This window comes from Ovis aries, chromosome 2, assembly GCF_016772045.2.
Source record: "Ovis aries strain OAR_USU_Benz2616 breed Rambouillet chromosome 2, ARS-UI_Ramb_v3.0, whole genome shotgun sequence".
In the NCBI taxonomy this organism is placed as follows: Eukaryota; Metazoa; Chordata; class Mammalia; order Artiodactyla; family Bovidae; genus Ovis; species Ovis aries.
Genome location: NC_056055.1, coordinates 130,213,853 through 130,226,137, shown reverse-complemented (window position 1 = coordinate 130,226,137; position 12,285 = coordinate 130,213,853). Strand labels below are relative to the sequence as shown.

Genomic DNA, 12,285 nt, shown 5'->3' with positions numbered 1-12,285 from the left:
AAAATGTTTAAGGTGGTTGGTCCTGGATATCTCAGAACAAATGACTCACTCTCATCTGTCCCATTCAATTATCTTGGCACTATCAAGAGTTGTCATGTCGTGCGCCTGGCAGGACTTTTTCAAAGTCAGCGGTTCTTTTGCAAGATGGTGAAAGACAAAGAGAACAGCTCAAAGATTTTCCTCTTAGACAGTATCTTTTCCATTGACATGGAACTAAATACATTCTTTTACTTGACTGTGGAAAGTCATCTTCTTGGATGAGTTAATGACTTGCTATCTACCAAAACAGTAATGAGAACATGTTTATTTCCCAAATTTAGTGTTAATCAACTACTCTGATGTTTGCATTTTAAAGCCATATTCTTGTAAAACATCTAGAATGGCTATTTCCAGAATTTGGAAATTAGGCAGTCTAACAGCTTTAGAATCCTATAGTCATTTTAGAGACAGAGATACAAGATTTAACTTAAATCACTCTAATCACTCAGATGTCTAACCAGATATGTTGCTTACTTGTCCTGTTCTATTTACATACTTTCACATGGGACTCTGCAGATATAAGGTATTAGAAGGGAGTTTGCTCAGGAGCCAACTTAGAAAGCCTTAAACTGAAATATAAGTATTTCATATCCTGCTTATCTATTTATATTTGTCTAAATAAGCCCTCAAAATGATGGTGAGGGCTAAATACCTCTACCTTATTTCACGTATAAAATCCAGGAAGCCATCCCATGGTACTTGGGCACACTTCTCCCTTTATCTATTGGCTTCTCCATGAACCCAGAGGGCCTGCGCCAGGTTCAGAAGCGTGGAGCTAAAAAGGAACTTTCGGTAGATGGGGAGATTACACTTCATGACTGTCCTTCTCCAATTTTAATGTGCAAATGCAGCAAACCAGAGGTTTAAGATGGAGATTCAGGTTCAGCAGATCTGAGTGATGCTGCTGGTCCACGGCCCAACCTGAAGCCACTGGGAGCCCTATCCTTGCTGAGTGCCCTGTGCTGCTACTCCTCTACAGGGCTGGACCACTTTGTGCTTTTCTCAGGGCTTCAGCTTCCGCCCCTGTAAAACTAGACAAGAAATAAATAAACAACAGAATTTACTGTATAACACAAGGAACAAATACCTTATAATAACCTATAATGGAAAATAACCTGGAAATATATATATATATGTTTGTAACTGAAAAAAAGAAAGAAATAGAGGCTATTAGCAAATTCAGGAGTTGAAGAGAAGGTGAATGAATACATTCAGGTGAAAGCATTCTGCTAAAAAGTTAAAGGAGCTCCTTGATGAACTGTCTTTAAAAATCACTGAAGGACATGAAGATAACTCTTCCCCTAAAACTAACAAACTGGATGCCATTGACGTCGCCACTTTTCTGTCCCGCTGAGCATTCGCTTTTTGTATTCTGCATCAAACTGCTGCTCTAGATCCCTGCTCCTTGTCCGGGCTGTTACAACTGTTAATCAGCCTTCTACACAACCTCACTTCTGAGTGATGCTTGACCTACATCCTGCGGGGTGGCATAATGCCCTTGATAACTCTTCTTCCAAAGTCCCAGGTCCATTAACATAATCTTGTGACAATAAGTTGTTAAATTGTAGGGAGGGAGAGAAGACAATTTTCCATGTCTGTATAATTTATAATTCATAGTATTTTCTCTCCTAAAAGGTGCCATTGCTACTGCTTGTTTTATACATGACAAAAGTGAGGCCCAATGAAAATAAATCCCTTGGTCAATATCACAAAAATAATTAAGAGTGGAATCGGGACTGGAAATGATGCGTTTAATCCGCAGTTCAGTCTGATAACCTCGACTCTACCTTGGAGGAAATGTTCCTACACTTTCCCCCACCCCCAAGCTCCTTAAAAGTTACCTGCAGCCACTCTTGGTTTTGCGGCAGCATTTGATGGTGGTGCCACTAAACCAATACAATGCTGAAGTGAAGGAAAGAGAGACACCCTGGGAGTGATGGAGAGGCATTCCTCATGGATGAAGTGGAAGGGACCGCGATAAAGAAACCAGCTGTGTTAGCGGCAGCTCCTCCGCCCCTCGGAGAAGACTCAGGAAAGCCCAACTGAAATACTCACTGGACCCACAGGACCCATCTCTGAGGTGACCTCAGAGATGCTGTTATCTATTTTAATCTCTTTTAAACAGAATACCTTTTTGAAAGTGAATTGCAGCAGGGCTTCCCTGGTGGCTCAGTGGGAAAGAATCGGCCTGACAATGCAGGAGACACAGGTTTGATCCCTGATCTGGGAAGATCCCACACACTACGGAGCAACTAAGCCCATGTGCCCCAACTTCTGAGCCTGTAGGAACCCAGGAGCCACACCACTGAAGCCCTCGCACCCTAGAGCTCACGCTTTGCAACAAGAGAAGTTGCTCTCCTGAGAACCCCACATAGAGCAACCAGACAGTAGCCCCTGCTTGCGACAACTCGAGAAAAGTCCAACAGCGATGCAGACCCAGCACAGCCAAAAATGCTAGAAGAATACAATTAAAAAGTACACTGTAAACAAACAGGCCACCTTAGAGCCAGAGTATGATTAGGAACATCTTGGGCCCCTGATGGCACACGGCTCTCGAAAAACACGCAGAAGGGGTATAGCTTGCCAAGAGAGAGATGCCGTCTGGATGGAGGAGGAGGTACTGGACTTGAGGTGGCGCTAGTGGGAAAGAACCCACCTCCCAGTGCAGGAGATGTAAAAGATATGGGTTTGATCCCCGAGTCGGAAAGATCCCCTAGGAGGACATGGCAACCCGCTCCAGTTTCTTGCCTGGAGAACCCCATGGACAGCGGAGCCTGGCGGGCTACAGTCCACGGAGCCGCAAAGAATCGGACACGACTGAAGCGACAGCATGCACGCACCTTGCACTTGAGAGAAGCCAGCCTGAATACAGACTGATTAGCCATGAAAAAGTCGTCATGGGTACCAAGCAGAGAATGAATTACGGGGCTGTGCGGAGAGAAATGGGCTCAGGGCAGATTTATTACACTCCATTTCCACTCTGCTAGCAGGCTGCAAAGTCTCTGAGGTACAGATTTACTCAGGATTGAAATTTTACATCCTGGGACACTATCTCAAATAATCTAATTTGGTGAGATGAGAAAATCATATCTCATAAAACTATCATCCCTTTTCAAAAGCCCATATAAAAGTTTACAGGCTGTTGAGGTATCTAGCCATGCCACAAGCTTCTATTACAGGCGACATGAAGACACGAACTTAAAATTATTTTAATAAGAAATGCTACTACTCGCTGTGTGTGGTTTGTTTTTTACAACCTGAACTTCATAAATTTTTATAAGGTGTCTCTTTATTGTCAGACTTGGGAGCTGCTGTGTCACTGTTGCTCAGTCAAAGCTTTTTAAAATAAAAGACTCTCAATCTGAGTGTGATATTATACATGATATTAAGATAGCTGACCCCACACCTACTTCCAGTAACATTCCTGTCTTCTATGCAAATGTTAAAATAAAATATATCCCCCATCACTGTGAAATGGGTTATTCATTTGGCCATTATACACGTAGGAGCAGGCTGCCCCAGCAGGAAGGGACCTTGACTGTCTTCTACTAATTCTAGATGGAAGAGAAATGATGCTCAGGACTACACACACATACACACACACACGCACAAAACCTATGCCCAGTAAGGTCTTTAGGACTTGTGTGTGGGTATCTTTCAGGGGTTGGACAGAAGAGGAAGAAAGAGAGGGGGCTACTTCCGAATAAGAACTACTATCATCTTCCAAGAGCTCATTATGTTTGTGGTATAGAATCAGCACTCCATATCCATTACTTCACTGAGTCCTGCAATCCCAGGAAATGTAGAATAGCATGCCTGTTTTACAGGACACGAATCTTCGGCTTGCAGATGATTATAATCTGCCCAAAGCCATACAGCAGGGACTCAATTTAGATGTGTTAGATCACAAACACAGTTTTATTCCACTGTCACCTCTCAATATTGTTTCTCATCAATATCATTCTGCATTCCTGATTATTCAGGAGAATACTACGAAGAGGAAAAGAACTGCAGAAAACCTTGGAAGGGAAAAGATATTATGATTTACAGCGTACTGGAGCGGAATAGGGGCTTCCCCGGCGGCACTAGTGGTCGAGAACCACCTGCAATGCAGGAGACAGGGGTTCAAGCCCTGGGTAGGGAAGATCCCTGGAGGACAGCATGGCACCCCACTCCAGCATTCTTGCCTGGAGAATCCCATGGACAGCAGAGCCTGGCGGGCTACAGGCCACTGGGTCTCAGAGTCAGACCACAACTGAAGCAACTCTGCATGCACGCATGGACCAGAATGAGCCCCTGAAAACTGCCTGGGCAAACTCTTCATTTTACTGAGAAGAAATAGCAAGGTGGTCACAGGACTAGTGCTGGGTCACACAGCTAGTTAACATCAGGAGCAGGATTTTCTCCTCATTCTACTAGTGCTGCTGAAGGCAATACATCTAATTAAGGTGATGAAGGAGCTACACTAAAAGTGATTTTCCCCTTCTCTAATATTGGGCATTTTTTTCTACCTCATTCTCTTTAGTACCTTCTGCTCTTCCCCTGGAATAGAATGAATGGGATAGGCACTTAGGATGTGATTAGAACGGGAAAGGCAGGGCCGGGAGAATAAAGCGTATTCCGGTATTTTTCCTCTTAGGTCCTTAACTTGAGGATAAAATTCCTCCTAGATATTTCTTTTGGGAACAGGATGAAATAAGAGGAGTAATCAAATACTCAGACAACAGATACTAGAGTTCACTATTTCTAGATATTCAGTCATTAATTGGATAACTAAGGATCTGCTTTCAAAGAGCTTACTGTCTAGTAAGGAAAAAATCAATACAATCAGTACAAACTGACTGTTAAAATCTAATGTTGCAAGCACCATGAGAGAAACAGAAAATACTATATGAGAACATGAAAAGATCATCAAGGAGTTTAGCTCAGATATGATGAGAACTCAGGACAGCCTATGGAAAGTCACTGAGGATGACCACAGGGCTTGACCTTCATGTGAGGCACAGAAAAACAATTGCAGAATTCTGGCTAAGCGGGGACACACAGGGATCTTGTGCCTTTTGGCTCTTAAATGATACAATGTTCTGCCACATAGTGAAAGTCTCTCAGTAGAGTTCCACTCTTTGTGACCCCAGGGACTACACAGTTCATGGAATTCTCCAAGCCAGAAAACCGAAGTAGGTCGCTGTTCCCTTCTCCAGGCAATCTTCCCAACCCAGGGGTCGGATGAAGGTCTCCAGCATTGCAGGTGGATTCTTTACCAGCTGAGCCACCAGGGAAGCCCTGGCACGTAGCAGATGCTCAATAAAAGCAATGTGCTTAATAATCTGGGGCAAAAAGACATCGTAACTATTCTTTCACGTCTCTTCTACCTTTTTTCTTATATGTCCTGCTCCACTGCCTATAGTTACATGGTTTATCAATAGCGCCAAGAAGGGCACTGATTACCGTGATCAACCCAGTCAAGTTTCCGTGCAGTGCCAGATCTCCTTATTGTTGTTTCTTTTTTTTTTTTTTAATGATAGTTGCAGCTACCCTTAGGTGTGTTTTTTATTTACTTATTTGGCTGTACTGGGTCTTAGCTGTAGCACATGAAATCTTCAGTGTTCATAATGGCAAGTGGGATCCTTAGTGGCAGCATGTGGGATTTTTTTACTTGCTACATATGAACTCTTAGTTGAGGCATGTGAGACCTAGTTCCTTGACTAGGAATCGAACCCATGCCCCTGCACTGGGAGCACAGAGTCTTAGCCACTGGACCACCAGAGAAATTCCCTTTTTTGTTGTTGTTGTTTCTGGTGGCTGGTCTTCTCATCCACTGCACACTGACAGCTGGAGCGAGCTTGAAACTTCAAGGCTATTACAGGACAGTTTGAATCATTAGAAAGTTCTTCCCGTGTTGATTTCAAATCTGCCTCCTTACCATCCTGCCCACTGAATCTGGTCGGGGCTGCTGGAACCTTGGAAAAATGAATCTACTTTGTGCACACATCATCCCTTCAGGTGTTTGTAGACAGCCACATGTCTGTTCAAAGCCACCTATTCTGGCAGCAGCCGGCATGCCTCGTCCTGTCGCTAAAGGAGGTTGGGAGAGAGCAGTCATGGGGGTGGGGTGAGGGGCTCACAGAGATTCTGCTCTGAGCCTTTCTTCATGCTGGGCTGCTGAGAGTGGCTTCAACCGGTGCTGAAATCATGCTTCCAGTGTCATCAGAAACAAAGATCTGGGCTAGTCTGAGAGACCTCAGGTGTGGCACCACCTTCCAACTAAGCACGCGCCCCAGAGACAGTTACAACTCCATCCTCTGGAGGAAGGGCCTCTCCAACAACCACCATTATTAGCCAGACGGGACAGTTCAGAGGTTGCCTTTTAATTGTTTTCCCCTTGTGTTAGAAAATGAACTGCCACAAGACCAATAATTACCTCTGGAGAAGACCTGTAACACGGCGCTCTCCCATACGCATAATTCCCTTTCTCATCTAATTTGATTGGTGATATCATTTTCCAGGTAGGTATATCTTTTTGCCAATCACTCACCTTCAACAAACCTTGCTCCCTTAAGTTGCCAGTGAGCTTTCCTTATCACTGAGGAGAGAAGTGGTCATCTAGGAGGGCTGCGTCAGGCTGGGTGCAGGGCTCCATCATGACATGATCTTGCAATGAGAAGATGTTAAACCTAACCCTCAACCACTCCCTGGGGCTTTATAGATTTTGTTTTTCTAAAAAAAAAAGAAAGGTTATTTGGGACTTCCCTGGTGGTCCAGCCATTAGGAATCTGCCTGCCAATGCAGAGGAGGTGGGTTTGATCCAGGAAGACCCCACAGGCTAAGGAGCAACTATGCCTGTGTGCTGCCCCTACAGAGCCCATGGGTCACAACCCCCGAAGCCCCAGAGCCCAGAGCCCATGTTCCGCAGTAAGAGAACTTGCGTGGAACTCCAATGAGAAGCCCAACCTGTACAAGGAGGAGCCCCTGCTCGCTGCAAACAGAGAAAGTCTGAAGCAACAAAGACCCAGCACAGCCAAAAAATTAAATAAATAATATTAAAATTAAAAATCTATTTAACAAGACAGAACACTATTGCTGGCTCTTCAAATAATCAGCAAGAGAGTTGTTCATCATCTTCAATGTCACTTTCTAAAAATTTATTCATTTTTAATTAGAGGATAGTTGCTTTACAATATGGTGCTGGTTTCTGTCATACAGCGATATGAATTAGCCATAGGTATACATATGCCCCCTCCTTCCTTTCACTATTTTATACAGTTTCTTTATTATTTTATACAGCAACACTAAAACATTCTATAATTTGCATTTTGAATTATTTGTACTATTGAAATACCCACACTGAAGACTCAAAACTATTACCCAAACACAGTAAACATTTTTCTTGCTTTAATTCTTGATAATTCAGAAACATTTCAAGAAATCAGATATTTATAAAGACCAGATTGCCTATCCCCCTGCCAGCCAAGGGTACGTTATACTGTTCTTTTGCCAATGCAGTGTAAGAAGACAGTAGATCCGAGAGCCTGTGAAATTCTCAACAAATTTAAACCTTGCTTAGGTAAGGTCTATACAAGGAGGCAAGAAAGACTTCAAGGGTGTGAAGGGCTTACAGGGGTCCTTCTGCCAAGACAGTGGTAGTTTGAACATGTGCCATCACGTCCGCATACTTGGCAAAGTCATCTGGCCTCTACTTGGCAGTTGTGGAAGAGGGTGGTGGACAAGAAGAGACCAGAGAGAAGGAGCCTCTGTTTCCCACCAGAAAACCACAAGGACAGGGGAAGTGGCATTCCCGGGAGGCAAAGAAGGGAGAGGCCCGGAGCCGTGCAAGGGGAGAGACACTGCTGACATTCAGCAGTCGTGGTGGTCTCTGTATCGACTACATGTCACTGCACTCCAGCTGGTTACCACAGCCCCTGGGGTTGTCTGGAGCGCAACAGAGACCGGGTTAGAGAACTCCACCAAAGCACAACTGTCATCTGCGGAACAGGGGAGAAATTCTGGCTCCAAGACCTTACCTCCCATCATTTCTTTTTAGACTTTGGAGGGTTACGTTTGGACCCTGGAATCTGAGTATTACAAGGGAACTCACAGGGATACTGAGGTCGTGGCCAGCGGTCCATATCACCATGGAGAATCACAGTGGATGAAAACCTGTGGGTAAAGGCCAGTGGGTAGCCGATGAGAGAACACAGCCTGGTTCTCTAGAATTCACACATGACAGAGGCCACACGGATGGCTCACAGCAGTGGTTCATGCAGCGTGGAGGGACAGAGCTGAGCATATTTCACTGGACTTCACTTAGAGCCACAGTAATTCTGATATGCATCCCAGGTTGAAACTAGTGCTCCTCTAGAAAATTAATACTGATTTCCAAGTGTGGTCTGTGAATCAACTGTGATTCTTATAAAATATTTGGATAAAAAGTTTAGATTCCAGAGTTTGGGATTAATAGATACACACTACTATATGTAAAACAGGTAAACAATAAGGATCTACTGTATAGCATAGGGAACTATATGCAATATCTTATATAAGAATCTGAAAAAAAAATGTGTGTGTGTGTATATATATATATATATACTTATATATATATATAAACTGAATCGCTTTGATGTATACTTGAAATTAATATAACATTGTAAATTAACTGCACTTCAATTTAAAAAAATATTTGTATTCCTGGATCCTACCCTCAGACTTCTGAGTCAGAAACTTCAAGGATGAATTCCAGGAATCTGCATTTTTTGCAGGTTCTCCAGGCTTTCTTTCATGCTAAAAGTCCAAGAGTCACTGCAATAGAGAGGTCTTAGGACCAGTCTGGTGGCCACATGTTGGGGACCCAAGAAGAAGGCTATGCGAAAGAGAAACAAGAATAAGATTTTACCTTCCACACACTGAGTCTTGACACTTTTATTTCTGTGGAAGTGAGGGTGAGCACGAAGAATCATACATGTAGTAATTCGGTATATACAGACTTAAACTCTTTGGTAAGGCTGTATGTAGTTCACCAATTATGTCTTTTTCTTGATAATTATTTTGTTATCTAAATTCCAATACAGAAAATCCAATTCAGGAGTTAAAATAAATGTCTGTGAACCCAGGAGGATCCAGGTGACTATTCAACTACAACTCAGGTGCCTGAGAAGAGACTGTCCTTGAAAGAGTCCGCCCTGGTTACACAGACACTGGTTACATAACCTGGCTCCCATACCTGGATCTCGCTCTGATTTGGGTCACTTCCAAACATTCCAGGTTTACACGTGCGTACAGGGTTCACAAAGCACACTCATGCAGAAGCAACGTTTTAAGTCACTTGGTCTTTCCAAAAATCTAAAACCCAAGTTATATATTTTGCTGTTAAAAATCTGCCTGCGTTTCACACGGTTACATGTTTTCAAGAGTTCCTGTAGTGCTTACAATTCCACCTCTGTTCTCCTTTCCATTTCATTGTTCTCCTAAAGTCAACAAGGAAAGACAGACAAGTGAACAAAGACATATATAATTTTAAAAATAAGAAGTCAGTTTCAAACAGAAGGCTCAAAAATCAGAGTTGCAAAAATTCTCTTGGCAAAGAAATTAGTCTATCTATGAAGTAGTTGATATTAATTACTAAACTGTATAATTTACAATAATGGCTAGCTTTGTGAGTGCTGTAGAACTTCATGTCGTTCTGTAGCAAAGACCTTTGCTAAGTGTGTTATGTGTATTATCTCATTTTTACCTGACAATGATGCCTTTAAAGTTTCCTTTATTGTCTCCTGGACTTGGGAAACTCAAGCACAGATAGGTTGATTAACTTGGTCAAAAATCACACAGCTAATGACCAGAGAAGCTGGAATTTGCGCTCACAAAGTCTGACTCCAGAAGCTGAACTTAACCATTAGGCTACCCTACTTCCCACCTTCAATAGAGTAACAAGCGTGGGAAGGTTTGTTTAATCATCAGCATCTCCAAATATTATTAAAGACCATGCATAACAACCAACTGCTTAAGGTGAGATCATCTCATACATATATAATCAAAATATACTGGTGCTTATATACAGGTATATTTATGTATACACAACCAATAGCATTTTATGCTATTCCTATTCTCAGCAGCATAATTTTCATGACATACAAGGTAATACCTCTCTCTAAGATTGTGAGGGAGCTTTCCCACCTCTCAAGTATCAAATCACATTTATTCTGCCCTCCAAGAGGAGGAACAGGTAAGGATTATCCTACCTGATGCTTATTTAACTTATATTCTACGATGCTTATTTAACTTATATGCAGAGTACATCATGAGAAATGCTGGGCTGGATAAAGCACAAGCTGGAATCAAGATTGCTGGGAGAAATATCAATAACCTCAGATATGCAGATGACACCATCCTTATGGCAGAAAGTGAAGAACTAAAGAGGAGAGTGAAAAAGTTGGCTTAAAGCTCAACATTCAGAAAACTAAGATCATGGCATCTGGTCCCATCACTTCATGCCAAATAGATAGGGAAGCAATGGAAACAGTGAGAGAGAATTTTTTTTCTTGGGCTCCTGCGGCTGGTGACTGCAGCCCTGAAATTAAAAAGACGCTTGCTCCTTGGAAGAAAAGCTACGACCAACCTAGACAGCATATTAAAAAGCAGAGACAGAGACGCTACTTTGCCAATAAAGGTCTGTCTAGTCAAAGCTATTTAAGTAAAGTCCCTCAGTCGTGTCCGACTCTTTTTGCGACCCCATGGACTGTAGCCTATCAGGCTCCTCCGTCCATGGGATTTTCCAGGCAAGAGTGCTGGAGTGGATCGCCATTTCCTTCTCCAGGGGATCTTCCCGACCTAGGAATCCAACCTGGGTCTCCCGCATTGCAGGCAGACGCTTTACCATCTGAGCCACCAGGGAAGCTATGGTTTTCCCAGTAGTCATGTATGGATGTGAGAGTTGGACTATAAAGAAAGCTGAGTGCCAAATAATCGATGCTTTTGAACTGTGGTGTTGGAGAAGACTCTTGAGAGTCCCCTGGACTGCAAGGAGATCTAACCTGTCCATCCTAAAGGACATCAGTCCTGAATATTCATTGGAAAGACTGATGCTAAAGCTGAAACTCCAATACTTTGACCACCTGATGTAAAAGAACTGACTCGTCAGAAAAGACCTTGATGCTGGGAAAGATTGAAGGCAGGAGGAGAAGGGGATGACAAAGGATGAGATGGTTGGATGGCATCACCAACTTGATGGACATGAGTTTAAGTAAGCTCCAGGAGTTGGTGATGAACAGAGAAGTCTGGTGTGCTGCAGTCCATAGGGTCGCTCAGGGTTGGACACGGCTAAGCAACTGAACTGAAAGTATCAAATTGAAGGACAGTATAGAGTCCACACAATTTCTGGGTGAAATTTAAATTCTAGTGTTAACATCAGCAGAAGTTTTCTACCTTTATTTGTAACCTTTACCTTTCCTAGGCTCAGATTTTAAATTTCCTAGATTCTATACGGGTCTCACTTCTCTAATTTATGAAGGATAAATATTGCAAAAAAATTCCTTTTAACCCAAGACACACAATAATTTTCTCTGACTGAATAGTAGTCATTTCCACATCCCTAACTAATATTTCACAGAAATAGCAATGTATTAAGCCTGAGGTGAATCGGAACTAGAATCTGAACTCTAATGATTAGTGAACAGTTTAAGTTGATCAAGAGTCCAGGTCTGTAGATTCTGAATACCATACGTAATAGACCAAATACTTTAACTAACACACATCAAAAATCACAACTCTATGTAGAATTTTATACAATTTTAACATGAGTATATTAAAACAAAGATTTAAAAGAATTAGCTAATCATTTCTCACAATGGTCCTTTCCCTAGCATGACTCAAAAGTTCTTTTAAAAATTTCATAGTCTCTTCTAACTTGTGTTATTTTCTAAAGTACAAAGACAATATGGAGAATAAACATTAGTGAAGATTTCATTGAAAAATACTCTTACTGATCAAAAGCAAATAATGCATAGATAAAACATTCTATTCTAAGAGAAAGAGATGAAAATAGTACCCATCTGCATTTCTTTCAAACCCAGAGTTCATTAGCCTAACAACTCCTGATATTCATGATGGAGTCCTTATGCCAGGCCCACTGGAACTAGTGAATACCCCTTTTATTTATTTTCAGATGTGTCCAGAAAAAAAAGGGGGGATATAGGTTCTCAATTAATATTGGTTATGTCCAATTTTGACTGGCTAATGACATCACAGTATAATGGC

At 42.2% G+C, this 12,285-nt stretch overlaps 1 protein-coding gene and 1 non-coding gene across 4 annotated transcripts in view; both read right to left on the bottom strand.

The window, feature by feature from the left end:
• Positions 1-12,285, bottom strand: part of ZNF385B (zinc finger protein 385B) — a 482,159-nt gene that overhangs the window by 463,877 nt on the left and 5,997 nt on the right. The gene's annotated exons all lie outside the window — the stretch shown is intronic.
• LOC114113370 (U8 small nucleolar RNA) lies at positions 10,181-10,278 on the bottom strand. Its single transcript, XR_003588411.1, has one exon. It is a non-coding gene; the product is annotated as a U8 small nucleolar RNA (small nucleolar RNA).